A 15579-nucleotide genomic window follows, 5' to 3' on the forward strand; every position below is an offset into this window, starting at 1 on the left:
TCGAGATCACCTCCTAGGATAGATACAAATTTCTGCACAGCATATTCACGCAATAGGGGATGTTGTACTCAAATGCTGCCATGTGGATCAGCGACCATTCTACAGAGCTAGATTACCGGCTCGCCAAACTACAGGCTATGATGCAATCCCTAAAAGATAGGGTGCCCTCAGAATACGAGCTACAACTCCTCATAGAAAGAGTCTAAACTACTAAACCTGAAGAGCTGATAATACAACAATCAGTGACACACAGGCCAGACATGGCCCCAGGACCGAGAGAGGCCAAACAGCTCCGTACATTTATGTTGGGAAAACTCAGGCTGCCAAACGACTTTCGAGCAATAACACCCTAACCGACAATTCAAGAGGACAACTGTAAGGTGTAAGGTGACGGACATCGTGCACTGGCACAAAGTTAATGCTGAATACTGTCCCTCGCCACCAGACTCTATGAAGCGGCACTACTTTGATCACCAATTTGAAAAGATACTAACATCCACACAGAGCTGCAGTCAAATGAAGGATCTGGTTTTCACTCACATGAAAATCTATTACTACGAAGAAGGAATCCCTCCTAACATACAACGGATGAGGGACTAAACCGGAATAGCAATATCACCCCAGCTCTCGGAGTTAAATCAGTCATCCTGGGGCCTTGGTGGGGACCCTCAGAAAGATGCAGATTCGTGGTCTGTAAGTTCCTTGCTGCAAAGGGCCATTCCGGACATTTTATTGCAAGATAGAGCATTCACTGCACCATACAGCTCAACACAGGAACTGAGTCCGGTGTCTACACAATATGGCAATACAGCTACAAAACACCCCAATCCGCTAAAAAGAAATACCTGTACCTTTTCAGCTGTCTGCACTGCAGACATTAAAGCTATAGCTCAATCGCTATTAAGTTTAGTAGATGGTCAGCATAGTTGTAATATATTATTACTTGTACACTTTGCATAATTGTAACGCATTACCACTTACACAGTTTTTAATGGAAAGTTCTGATTACACAATTGCAATGTTCAATAATGCAGTGTTTAGTTATATGCTTTAACGCTTACAAATGCTCATTTTTATATATTATATGTACATTATAGAGTTTATATGGGAGCACCAGATCACATTATAATAATAGCGGTAACTTTATTTTCCTGCTCCAATAGTCTTAACTACCCTACTATGCCCAATGTTAAAGGGAGAGTACGCTTGTAAACATCCAAAAAGATGCACTCAGAGCACTGACTGTGTACACATTATTCCTGCACCCCTCCATGGAGGAGGAAAAACACATACAGTGCATGAACTTACATCATATACCTGACAATAAGAAACAGCCTGCAGGTAAAATGAATAGTTGGAAAATAGGAAATGGAATCAACTTTAATTCAAAAATATGCCTGAATCAAGCGGTGCTCAAATGTTTAGAGCAGTATAGACCATTGCTTATCTGTCTAGTAGACACAGAAAGATATTACCATTGAGCAGTATAGACCATTGCTTATCTGTCTAGTAGACACAGAAAGATATTACCATTGAGCAGTATAGACCATTGCTTATCTGTCTAGTAGACACAGAAAGATATTACCATTGAGCAGTATAGACCATTGCTTATCTGTCTAGTAGACACAGAAAGATATTACCATTGAGCAGTATAGACCATTGCTTATCTGTCTAGTAGACACAGAAAGATATTACCATTGAGCAGTATAGACCATTGCTTATCTGTCTAGTAGACACAGAAAGATATTACCATTGAGCAGTATAGACCATTGCTTATCTGTCTAGTAGACACAGAAAGATATTACCATTGAGCAGTATAGACCATTGCTTATCTGTCTAGTGGACACAGAAAGATATTACTATTGAGCAGTATAGACCATTGCTTATCTGTCTAGTAGACACCGAAAGATATTACCATTGAGCAGTAATGTTGCTTATTTTTTTTAACCCCTATATAGATATCTACATATTACAAACAAGTTTTGCCTACAAAGTCATCTGAATAGAGCCACGGCAAGACTCAGTCACATACAATCTAAGCTTTAAATAGATGTTTACAGGGCTTTCCTATGTTATGTATCTGTTTACAATAGTATGTTTGTTGTTGGCTAAAATGTTGAAATATCCAGTTTTGGTAGTGTGCATCTCCTCATATTTGCTGTTTAATCGACTGTATATAACATCCTTTTAATTTTCCTTTTGAGATGCAACTTTTTCTTGTTTTCTTATAATCTTGTTGTGTATAATATTAACCCCTAGAGGCCCATTTATCAAGCTCCGTATGGAGCTTGTGGGCCCGTGTTTCTGGCAGTTATGAAGCAGCGGTCTAAAGAGCAGGCGAACAGGAATACGAGTACGATCGAGTTGATTGACACCTTCCTGCTGGCGGCCCATTGGCCGCGAGTCTGCAGGGGGGCAGGTTGCACCAGCAGCTCTTGCGTATTGCTCTCCGCATTCAGCGAGGTCTTGCGGACCTGATCCGCACTGTCGGATCAGGTCCGCAAGACCCTTGTTAAATAGGCCTCCTAGCTTTGGAATACTAAAACGTCAGAGGTCCATGAGTGATCGTATCAGAATAAGGGGATAAACAAAATAAAGACTATGCTCTCTTGAACATGTGTAAACCTATCAGATATGATGTAACTATATAGCATGTTTGCATCCTGTCTTGTGACTATACCTACTATGTTGTCCTCAATAAAAAAAAAAGTAAATTATAAAATTGTTACATGCCCTATCTGAATCATGAAAGTTTATTTTTGACTAGACTGTTCCTTTAAAGGAACTTTAAAATACATGGCAAATGTATCAATTATCTAGCTCTCTTGAACCTCTTCTCTCTTCCATCCCCTCCTTTTACTGTCCTGATAAATCTATCTGCCACTACAACTCCACCCTTACATCGGTCCTTGACAATCTGGTCCTACCTACCATAGCTCGGAAATCATAGACTTATCCTCAGCCCTGGCATACTCCTCTGACACGGTACCTACGCAGATGTTCCCGTACTGCTGAGCTACACTGGAGAATATCTTTTTTTCACTACAAGTTCACCTTGAACTCTTACTATTCTGCCCTTAATCTATATGTGTATGAAATGGGAGAAAGATATCAGCACAGAACAAGATATCACTAAGCTAACAGTGAAAACAAAGGATCCCTATACCTCAAAAAACAAATACTTACAGAATACCCTCATAAAACAGAGATAAAATACACTGTAATGCTGTAAAAATGCAGGGCATACATTAAATGTGAATGTAAAAAACAAAAATGCATTTAATTTGAAACATATACATAACAATAAAACACACACTTGTTTAAGTGTAGCATCCAGTTAAAAATAGTTAAAAACATATAACAAACATAAGTAAAAACATACAGGTTAAAAGTCCATATCAGAATAGGGGATTGTAAATCCAGCGAGTTAACCTTCGGTTTTTCGTCAAGAAGACCGGGAGTTGGTTCGTAGCTTCCTTAGGCATTAGCCACATTAGCAATCAGGCTTGTCCAAAATGTCCGTTGTGCTTGCTCTTTTTCAAAAAGCGCTCCTTGGCGGTTTTTTGATATTCCGAACTGCTAGTGATTCTAGTCTTCTCTGCACCTCTAGAACTACAGATGCCCGAATGGGACCAAAGCGGCAAGTATAGAGCAACGCGTTTCAGACGTAACTGGTCTTTTTCAATCTCCACCCCCAACTTCTATATAACTGTTGATAACTCCATCATTACCTCTACACCACATGCTCGATGTTTTGGGGTCACACTTGACTCAGATCTTTCTTTTACTCCTCACATTCAGTCCTTGGCTAAAGCCTGCTGCTTCCACCTCAAAAACATCTCTAAAATTAGACGTCTCCCAGCACAAGACACAACTAAGATTTGAATCCACTCTCTCATCCTTTCCCACCTCGACTACTGCAACTCCATCCTCTCTGGTCTCCCTAGCTGCTGCCTAGTTTCTTTACAATCCATAATTAATGCTTCTGCCAGGCTAATCTTCCTTACACGTCGCTCTTTATCTGCTGCACCTCTCTGCCAATCCCTTCACTAGCTTCCTCTTGCCTCCAGGCTTAGAGACAAAATTCTCACTTTGACATACAAAGCCCTCAACTGCACTGCTCCCCCTACATCTCAGACCTGGTCTCCAGATACTCTCCCTCCCAACCTCTTCACTTTGCTAACGATCTCCTACTCTCCTCCACTCTTGTTACCTCCTCACATTCCCGTTTACAAGACTTCTCCAGACTGGCTCCCATCTTGTGGAACTCTCTGCCTCGCTCCACAATACTCTACCCTAGTTTTGAAAGCTTCAAGCACTCCCTAAAGACTGTACTATTCAGGGATGCATACAACCTACAGTAACCTTTCCTAACTCTATTGCTATCCCCTTGAACCATTTAGTATGTAAGTCTATGAGCCCAGCTGTTTGTAGATCACCCTCATAAGAGCCGACTACCTTAGTGCAACTCTCGGCAGGGCTCTCTACTAATTTGGTCCCTATAAATTGTACCTTGTATACCGCCTATGTTTATAGCGCTGCAGAATCTATTGCCGCTCTACAAATACCTAATAATAATAATAATGAATCAAAGGTCTTAAATGAACAGAACCCTCTCAGTTGAAACATATCTGTCCAATTCCTGTTGTTTTACATATTTACTTATATGGAAATAGATCTCTTAATAGGTCGAACAACTTTATTAAAGTACAATATTGCTACTAGCTAGTATAATTTATTTTAGGTTATATAGGACATTAACATTATTGCTACTATGTCAAAAAGTTTTTCCTTCTAAAGTAGAATTTCACTAAATACATTTTAATCTTGGATGATTATGGCTATGGCTTGGGAGCTTGTTTCTAATCTATCTAGAAATGTTTTTACATATTTAGTCCATTAAAGGGATATAAAACCCACCATTTTTATTTCATGATTCGCAAAGAGCATATAATTTTAAATAACTTTTCACTTTACTTCTATTAGCAAATGTGCTCTGTTCTACTGGTATGCTCTGTTCTACTGGTATGCTTTGTTCTACTGGTATGCTCTGTTCTACTGGTATGCTTTGTTCTACTGGTATGCTCTGTTCTACTGGTATGCTCTGTTCTACTGGTATGCTTTGTTCTACTGGTATGCTCTGTTCTACTGGTATGCTCTGTTCTACTGGTATGCTCTGTTCTACTGGTATGCTTTGTTCTACTGGTATGCTTTGTTCTACTAGTATGCTTTGTTCTACTGGTATGCTCTGTTCTACTGGTATGCTCTGTTCTACTGGTATGCTTTGTTCTACTGGTATGCTCTGTTCTACTGGTATGCTTTGTTCTACTGGTATGCTCTGTTCTACTGGTATGCTTTGTTCTACTGGTATGCTCTGTTCTACTGGTATGCTCTGTTGAAGCAGCAGCAATGCACTAATGTGAGCTTGGTGAACATATCGGGGCCGAATTACCATTGTGCGAGTGGACATGATCCGATATTGCAGATCATGTTCGCTGCACATCGATAAATGCCGACAGCATACGCTCTCTGCATTTATCATTGCACCAGCAGTTCTTGTGAACTGCTGGTGTAATGCTGCCCCCTGCAGATTTGCGGGCAATCGGCCGCTAGCAGGGGGTGTCAATCAACCCGATCAAATTCGATCGGGTTGATTTGTGGCAATGTCTGTCCGCCACCTCAGAGCAGGCGGACAGGTTATGGAGCAGAGGATAGCAAGAGAACAAAGCAAATTTGATAATAGAAGTAATTAGAAAAGGGGTTTAAAAGTGCATCCTCTATCTGAATGAAGAAAGAAAAATTTGGGGTTTTATATCTTTTTAATGATTTGTGTTTTATGGATTTTCCTCAGCATTGTTTTCATATTATTTTACATCCATTGATATGCAAACTGCCTATGTCAAGATATATATTATTATTTTTGTTCCTTGTATGACTATTGTAAATTATGAGAAAACATTTGGAGGAAGGCAAATTAAAGGACACGGGAAAGTATAAAATGCACATCATAGTAAGAAAAATATTTTAAATGTTTATTTCTTGTTAGGATTGTGTGTGTGTGTATATATATATATATATATATATATATATATATATATTGTAATCCAATAGCACGGTTCTCTAGGGTATAGAATGCGAGCTCAATCCTATTGGCTGATTGGATTGAAGTTCAATCTTGGATTTTTTCAACCTTAATTCCGATTGGCTGATAGAATTCTATAAGCCAATCGGAATCTAAGGGATGCCATCTTGGATGACGTCACTTAAAGGTACCTTCATTCAGCAAGAAGCCGTTGATTGAAGAGGATGCTCCGTGCCGGATGTCTTGAAGATGGAGCCGCTCCGCATTGGAAGGATGAAGATAGAAGATGCCGTCTGGGTGGACCACTTCTGCCTGTCTAGAGGACCACTTCTCCCTGCTTCGTTGAGGACATCTTGCCGCTTGGATGAAGAATTCTCCCGGTAAGTGAATCTTCGGGGGTTAGCGTTAGGATTTTTTAAGAGTGTATTGGGTGGGTTTTATTTTTAGGTTAGGGCTTTGGGCCGTAATAGAGCTAAATGCCCTTTTAAGGGCAATGCCCATCCAAATGCCCTTTTCAGGGCAATGGGGAGCTTAGGTTTTTTTAGTTAGTGTTTTATTTGGGGGGTTGGTTGTGTGGGTGGTGGATTTTACTGTTGGGGGGGTTGTTTGTATTTTTTTTTAACAGGTTAAAGAGCTGATTTCTTTGGGGCAATGCCCCACAAGAGGCCCTTTTAAGGGCTATTGGTAGTTTAAGCTAGGGTTTTTTTTATTTTGGGTGGGCTTTTTTTTATTTTGATAGGACTATTAGATTAGGTGTAATTAGTTTAAAGATCATGTAATTTGTTTTTTATTTTCTGTAATTTAGTGTTTGTTTGTTTTTTTGTAATTTAGCTAATTGTATTTAATCTAGTTAATTGTATTTAATTTAGGTAATTTATTTAATTGTAGTGTAGTGTTAGGTGTTAGTGTAACTTAGGTAGTTATTAAATAGTTAATAACTGTTTAGTAACTATTCTACCTAGTTAAAATAAATACAAACTTGCCTGTAAAATAAAAATAAACCCTAAGCTAGCTACAATGTAACTATTAGTTATATTGTAGCTAGCTTCGGGTTTATTTTATAGGTAAGTATTTAGTTTTAAATAGGAATTATTTAGGTAATGATAGTAATTTTTAATTAGAGTTATTTAAATTATATTTAAGTTAGGGGGTGTTAGGGTTAGACTTAGATTTAGGGGTTAATAAATTTAATATAGTGGCGGCAACGTTGGGGCAGCAGATTAGGGGTTAATAAATGTAGGTAGGTGGTGGCGATGTTAGGGACAGCAGATTAGGGGTTAGTATTATTTAAGTAATGTTTGCAAGGCGGGAGTGCGGCAGTTTAGGGGTTAATATGTTTATTATAGTGGAGGCGATGTCCGAAACGGCAGATTAGGGGTTAATAATTTAATTTTAGTGTTTGCAATGCGGGAGGGCCTCGGTTTAGGGGTTAATAGGTAGTTTATGGGTGTTAGTGTACTTTTTAGCACTTTAGTTATGAGTTTTATGCTACGGCTTTGTAGTGTTAAACTCATAACTACTGACTTTAGAATGCGGTACGAATCTTGACGGGATAGGGTGTACCGCTCAACTTTTGGCCTCCCAGGACAAGCTCGTAATACCGGCGCTATGGAAGTCCCATAGAAGAAAGACTATACGCAATTTGCGTAAGTTGATTTGCGGTAAGGCCAAAAACGTGTGCGGTGCCCCTAAATCTGCAAGACTCGTAATAGCAGCGGTAGTAAAAAAGCAGCGTTATGAGTAAAAAAGCAGCGTTAAGCCTCATAACGCAAGACTCGTAATTTAGCCGAAAAATTTCAGCCCTTACTAAACCAAGGAAAACTAAACTTAAAGGTATACAAAACAAAAAATGTTTTCTTTATTGATTCAGACAGAGCATGCAATTTTAAACAACTTTCTAATTTACTCCTATTATCAATTTTCGTTGTTCACTTGCTATCTTTATTTAAAAAGCAAGAATGTAAAGCTTAGGACCCAGCCCATTTTTGGTTCAGAACCTGGGTTACGCTTGCTTATTGGTGGCTAAATGTAGACACCAATAAGCAAGCACTGTCCAGGGTGTTGAACCTTAAATGGGCCGGCTGCTAAGCTTTACATTTCTGCTTTTTAAATAAAGATAGCAAGAGAATGAAAAAAAATGATAATAGGAGTAAATTAGAAAGTTGCTTAAATTACATGCTCTCTCTGAATCATGAAAGAAAAAAATGTGGGTTTAGTGTCCCTTTAACAAAACATGCTGTTTTTACCAACCTCAATTCTTATCAGCTTTTCTCAGTGCAACTGCAATGTGGTTCTTTCCAAGTCAGAACACACTCTTGAGGCTCTCTCTCCACCTAGCAGCTGGAGAATAAATTACCCTCATTTGATTAAACACAAGTGAGGATAAATCCCTCCCTGATTCCTCACTCTCAGCTATGGGGCCAATTTATCAATGTGCGAGCGGACATGTTATGAAGTAGCGTATCATGTCCGCCGCACATCGATAAATACCGACAGCATACGCTGTCAGCATTTATCATTGCACCAGCAGTTCTTGTGAACTGCTGGTGCAATGCCGCCCCCTGCAGATTCGCGGGCAATCGGCCGCTAGCAGGGGGTGTCAATCAAACCAATTGTATTCGATTGGGTTGATTTCTGTCTGCGGCCTCAGAGCAGGCGGACAGGTTATGGAGCAGCGGTCTTTAGTCCGCTGCTTCATAACTTCTGTTTCCGGCGAGCCTGAAACAAGGGGCATCAAGCTCCATACGAAGCTTGATTAATATGCCCCTATATGTGAACTGAGGAGTGGAACACTGGCCTGCCCTCTCTCCAACGTTCCATCCCAGGGACCCAAAAATTCAGCAGCTTTATTTGTAGCAACATTTTATACAATACATTTCCCTGGGGTTTGGAAATCAAATACACATTTTAACAATGTAGAAGAAATATAAACCTGGTCACTCGCAATTCCCCTTTCTCTGTCATCTATCTATCTATCTATCTATCTATATATATATTTATATATCTAAAAATATAAATATACATATATATGTGTATGTGTATATACTGTATATATATTTATATATATATATATTTATTATACTTTATTTGTAAAGAATCCACAGTACACTAACAAATACATTTAATAAAGCAAGAATAGTCATGCAAGTCTAGACAGATAATAATCTGATATTGTTGTAAACATATACAAATATAGAACCAATAGACTCACTCTATATAAATCACAATAAGCCTTCACAGTTCAGCAGATAACAATAACCACAGAACCAAAGGATTTAACACAGTTCGGCAGAGTGTCTGAAGTGTCAAAAGGGCTAAGCCCACATGCAAAGATATCTTCCTGAACCTGGTACAAAAAATAATAGAGGCATTTGTCTAGTTTTGATAGGAATAGCGGACCAATACTCTAGTTATAATAGTGAACCCTCTGTACTGTATTGTGATGTATCTATACACTGATGAGTATGCTGCACAGTATAATGACGAAGAGAATCTATACACAGAAAATGACCACATAGGCACACGCCTATGTAAACTGGCTGCTACCAACCCCCCCCCCCCACCAAAATGTAAGCCCCGGTTTTACTACACCTCCTGTAAAAATGGTAGTTCCACCCCTGGGAGTACTAATGTCCTAATCAACAAACAACAGAAAATACTGCCCCCTTTGTGATCGTGAAAGTTAATAAGTCACAAGAATAATAAGAATGTCACAGTACCGTATCTGGTAAAGCTTGAAATTAAGATTATAGTAAAACCTGATATCCACGGGCTGGTGTAAAACCCAGGAGATTCCGGTGGTATCCCAGGTTCAGGTTGCAAGTGTCCTTGAAGTACGGTAAAGAGCTTATGAAGATTTCATGGTGGTGGAATCCTGGAAATAGTAAAATTTATAGCAGAAACTTGTTTTTTTCTCTTTCTTGCTTTTTTCTCTTTCTTGCTTTCGTGCCATGCCTGGAACAGGTACACGTGAAATGGGTGCTGCTGTAGAATAGTGGAAACTTCAGTTTAAAGGATCCTTATGTGAGAGAAACTGCAGAAAAAAGAAAACACAGCGCATCCCATCTAAGAGTAAAACCATTTAATACACGCACATGTTGCACTTTTTTAAAATGAACACTTACAGGAAGAAGATAAAAACGAGCAATGTTTATAATCTCTGAGTGCCTGAAATGTCCAAGGAGAGCAAGGGAGAGATGGAGAGTTTGTCCGTGCCTCATCAAAGGTATGCGCTGTATCTGTGGGCTGGTGGGACGAGCCTGGTTCATTGAGGGACGTCAGAGATGTCAGAGCATTGGATGACCTCAGCGCGTTTCGTCTGGCAATGTCCGGACTTTGTCAAGAGGAGAGTATGAAGTGGTTGGTATTCAGGCTGCTTAAAAAGGAAACGTTACAGGGATCTGATAGGTCCAAAAAAGTTGCGATAAGTTCAATAGGTATTAAAAAGTGTCAATCAGAGCCTACGTATAAAATGTACAGTTAAATTACCACAAACAAATGCATATATAAATACAATTGCAATAAGGACAACATAAATGTTAATAAATAGCATCGTATTATAAAACCTATGTGTTTATGTGCCGATCATGGGTATAATAAACCGGAACATTTATAAATACAATGGTGATAAGTGAAACTTAAAACTCAGGAGAATATCATTAAGATAAACATAATCCCAATATAGGATCTTTAGATTGTAAAGTCATGAAACATGTAGCCCTCATTTTTTCACTGTTGGAAGGCTCAGATGATATTCATATAAAGCATATAATTAACAATTCTTTAGTAAAAGGCACAGAATTGTGAAATTTTAAAAGTAAAGTAAATTTTATCACATGAAAGCATTTAAATCCAAATCTATGTTGAGACCTTTTGGAGCCCAAGTATCCAGTTCATGGATCCAAAACGTCTTTCTTTGGCGGAGAAACCTTAATCTGTTAGAACATTTGATTGGTATGCTTTCCAGAATTTTTACTTTCAAACTGTCAGGATTAGAGTTATGTTTTATTTTGAAATGATGGGGCACACTATGAACCATCCGTAAGAGGTTCAGTGAACACAAATACAATATCAACCATGAACTAGATACACATAGTGTGCCAAAAGGTCTCAACATAGATTTGGATTTAAATGCTTTCATGTGATAAAGCTTACTTTACATTAAATACAATTTTCACAATTCTGTGCCTTTTACTAAAGAATTGTTAATTATATGCTTTATATGAATATCATCTGAGCCTTCCAACAGCGAAAAAATGAGGGCTACATGTTTCATGACTTTATAATCTAAAGATCCTATATTGGGATTATGTTTATTTTAATGATATTCTCCTGAGTTTTAAGTTTCACTTATCACCATTGTATTTATAAATGTCCCGGTTAATTATACCCATGATCAGCACATAAACACATAGGTTTTATAATACAATGCTATTTATTAATTTATGTTGTCCTTATTGCAATTGTATTTATATATGCATTTGTTTGTGGTAATTTAACTGTACATTTTATACGTAGGCTCTGATTGACACTTTTTAATACCAATTGAACTTATCGCAACTTTTTTGGACCTATCAGATCCCTGTAACGTTTCCTTTTTAAGCAGCCTGAGTACCAAACACTTCATACTCTCCTCTTGACAAAGTCCGGACGTTGCCGGACGAAACGCGTTGAGGTCATCCAACGCTCTGACGTCCCTCGACGAACCAGGCTCGTCCCACCAGCCCACAGGTACAGCGCATACCTTTGATGAGGCATGGACAAACTCTCCATCTCTCCCTGGCTCTCCTTGGACGTTTCAGGCACTCAGAGCTTATAAACATTGCTCGTTTTTATCTTCTTCCTGTAAGTGTTCATTTTAAAAAAGTGCAACATGTGCGTGTATTAAATGGTTTTACTCTTAGATGGGATGCGCTGTGTTTTCTTTTTTCTGCAGTTAATGTCCTAATCAACTGACTTATCTTCATTGTGAATAATACAATAATACAGAGAGAAGAAACATGTTTATAAAATTAATGAAGATTGAAATAATATTGAAACACATAAAATACCATACAACTTCTAACATCTAAATGGTATACATATATCTCTTTATACACATAACACGTTAACTCTTAGCCATATGTATAGTCATGATAAATTAAGAGTAATCTGAAGGTAATTTAAGTCACTCTGAATATTATATACAGTTATATATATATATATATATATATATATATATATATATATATATATATATATATATATATATATATGAGAGATAACACATCTGACAGAAAAGGAATGAAAGGTGGCATTACCTTTCCCCTGGTATAACATTCATGCTATGTCCACTTTATTTAATATATGAATAAAATCACTATAAAGTGGTGAGATTAATATGTCTCCATTTCTTTCATACAGATGGGTAGAGTCCATGATACATTACTCCTGGGAATTACTCTTCCCAACCACTAGGAGGAGATAAAGATTCCCAAACCGCAAGAGCTCTATAAAACCCTTCCTGCCTTACATGTACCTCAGTCTTGTCTTTTCCTCCACTGGAGGAAGGTGAAGAATGAAGATGTGCATATGATTCTTCAGTGAGAGGGGTTTTCAGTCTATGTTGCGGCACATTTTCCCTTCAGAGTACAGTATTTGTCAGAGTGATGTATATGGGGTATGGTAAGTGACTCTTTTTTTCACCTCATGGGAAAAATATTCACAGACCTTCCATAAATGGTCACTTTTGCCTCCTTTTATGGATCTACAATATAATCCTATTCCATAACCTCTGCTGATATGTTTCAGTACTGGTTTGGCTTCTACTATTTTAATGATAAGTGATTGTCTGTTGGAAAGTATCATATTTTTATCTATATGACACTCTCACACGCTTTATGTGGGCATCTTTAGTTTTATATTTATATATATATATATATATATATATATATATATATATATATATATATATATTGGCTTGGGACAGTATCTATATATTATTTCCTATTTGTTAGATTTTTTTTGTGCGGGTCTGATTTCTTGGTACACTTAGTTCATTTTTTTTTACTGTTGATTGGCCTTCGGATCTGCGCGTGTCAGGATATTGCTCATGAGCCTTCGGGATTACACACATTGTTTTTTGCTAACTCTGGAGTGTTAGTTTTTTCCCGCACTACGGCTTTCGGGTTAACGCATGTCGGGTTAGAGCACATATGCCTTCTGGTACGGACATTTTGGGATTGGCACACTAATCTATATTATAACAGCTGAGCGTTATCCAGGCTTTGGATGTGGAGTTTACTTATCTCCTGTATTATTTTCAGTTTGGCCTAGCACACTTTGAGTTTATAAAGTTTAAATAGCTTCTTTAGGAAGGGAGTATGTTTTCCTTTCTTCAAGAGCTGTTTTTAAGGGGATATAATTTATGCTATTGTAGTTCAATGTTCAATGCTATAATGGAGATTTCTCAGTCTGTTCCTAAATCTGCCTTAGAAGCCGATTCCCCCTGAACACCGTCCTACCAATATTAAGTGTATCTATTGTAAAAACCTTGATGTTTCCCCTCCAGCCTATTTATGTGACTCATGTTTAATTATGTTAATGAATTAAGACCACCCTAATGCTGCTTTTATGTTTATTACTGCTCCTTCTGTTTGGAGCTCTACAGATTTTGCTCTGGGTGTGAAAAATCTAATCAAATCTGCAGTTTCTAAAGTGTTGGCAGCTCTCTCGCCTTCAAGTAAGCATAAAAGGTCAGTTCAGAATTTACCATCTACTAGTGTTATACCTCCTGAGGCCAGGAATACATTTCTTTCGTCTGAGGGGGATGTTTCCTTGGATGATGAGAAATCCTCCTCTGATGTTAAACCTAATAGATCCTCTTTTTTAATTTAAAGTTGAATACAGGGAGTGCAGAATTATTAGGCAAGTTGTATTTTTGAGGATTAATTTTATTATTGAACAACAACCATGTTCTCAATGAACCCAAAAAACTCATTAATATCAAAGCTGAATAGTTTTGGAAGTAGTTTTTAGTTTGTTTTTAGTTATAGCTATTTTAGGGGGATATCTGTGTGTGCAGGTGACTATTACTGTGCATAATTATTAGGCAACTTAACAAAAAACAAATATATACCCATTTCAATTATTTATTTTTACCAGTGAAACCAATATAACATCTCAACATTCACAAATATACATTTCTGACATTGAAAAAACAAATCAGTGACCAATATAGCCACCTTTCTTTGCAAGGACACTCAAAAGCCTGCCATCCATGGATTCTGTCAGTGTTTTGATCTGTTCACCATCAACATTGCGTGCAGCAGCAACCACAGCCTCCCAGACACTGTTCAGAGAGGTGTACTGTTTTCCCTCCTTGTAAATCTCACATTTGATGATGGACCACAGGTTCTCAATGGGGTTCAGATCAGGTGAACAAGGAGGCCATGTCATTAGATTTTCTTCTTTTATACCCTTTCTTGCCAGCCACGCTGTGGAGTACTTGGACACGTGTGATGGAGCATTGTCCTTTCTTGAAGGATGCAGACTTCTTCCTGTACCACTGCTTGAAGAAGGTGTCTTCCAGAAACTGGCAGTAGGACTGGGAGTTGAGCTTGACTCCATCCTCAACCCGAAAAGGCCCCACAAGCTCATCTTTGATGATACCAGCCCAAACCAGTACTCCACCTCCACCTTGCTGGCGTCTGAGTCGGACTGGAGCTCTCTGCCCTTTACCAATCCAGCCACGGGCCCATCCATCTGGCCCATCAAGACTCACTCTCATTTCATCAGTCCATAAAACCTTAGAAAAATCAGTCTTGAGATATTTCTTGGCCCAGTTTTGACGTTTCAGCTTGTGTGTCTTGTTCAGTGGTGGTCGTCTTTCAGCCTTTCTTACCTTGGCCATGTCTCTGAGTATTGCACACCTTGTGCTTTTGGGCACTCCAGTGATGTTGCAGCTCTGAAATATGGCCAAACTGGTGCCAAGTGGCATCTTGGCAGCTGCACACTTGACTTTTCTCAGTTCATGGGCAGTTATTTTGCGCCTTGGTTTTTCCACACGCTTCTTGCGACCCTGTTGACTATTTTGAATGAAACGCTTGATTGTTCGATTCGATGATCACGCTTCAGAAGCTTTGCAATTTTAAGAGTGCTGCATCCCTCTGCAAGATATCTCACTATTTTTGACTTTTCTGAGCCTGTCATGTCCTTCTTTTGACCCATTTTGCCAAAGGAAAGGAAGTTGCCTAATAATTATGCACACCTGATATAGGGTGTTGATGTCATTAGACCACACCCCTTCTCATTACAGAGATGCACATCACCTAATATGCTTAATTGGTAGTAGGCTTTCGAGCCTATACAGCTTGGAGTAAGACAACATGCATAAAGAGGATGATGTGGTCAAAATACTCATTTGCCTAATAATTCTGCACTCCCTGTATATATGTTACCCTTTTGAAAAGGTTTTACTTACTTTAGGGGATACAATCTCTAATGGTTCTGAGGATAAG

General features: G+C 38.4%; 1 protein-coding gene across 1 annotated transcript in view; it reads left to right on the plus strand.

The window, feature by feature from the left end:
- LOC128649341 (programmed cell death 1 ligand 2) overlaps positions 1–15579 on the plus strand; it is a 180589-nt gene that overhangs the window by 120738 nt on the left and 44272 nt on the right. The window lies entirely within an intron of this gene.

Source organism: Bombina bombina, chromosome 2 (assembly GCF_027579735.1).
Source record: "Bombina bombina isolate aBomBom1 chromosome 2, aBomBom1.pri, whole genome shotgun sequence".
NCBI classification, from domain to species: domain Eukaryota; kingdom Metazoa; phylum Chordata; class Amphibia; order Anura; family Bombinatoridae; genus Bombina; species Bombina bombina.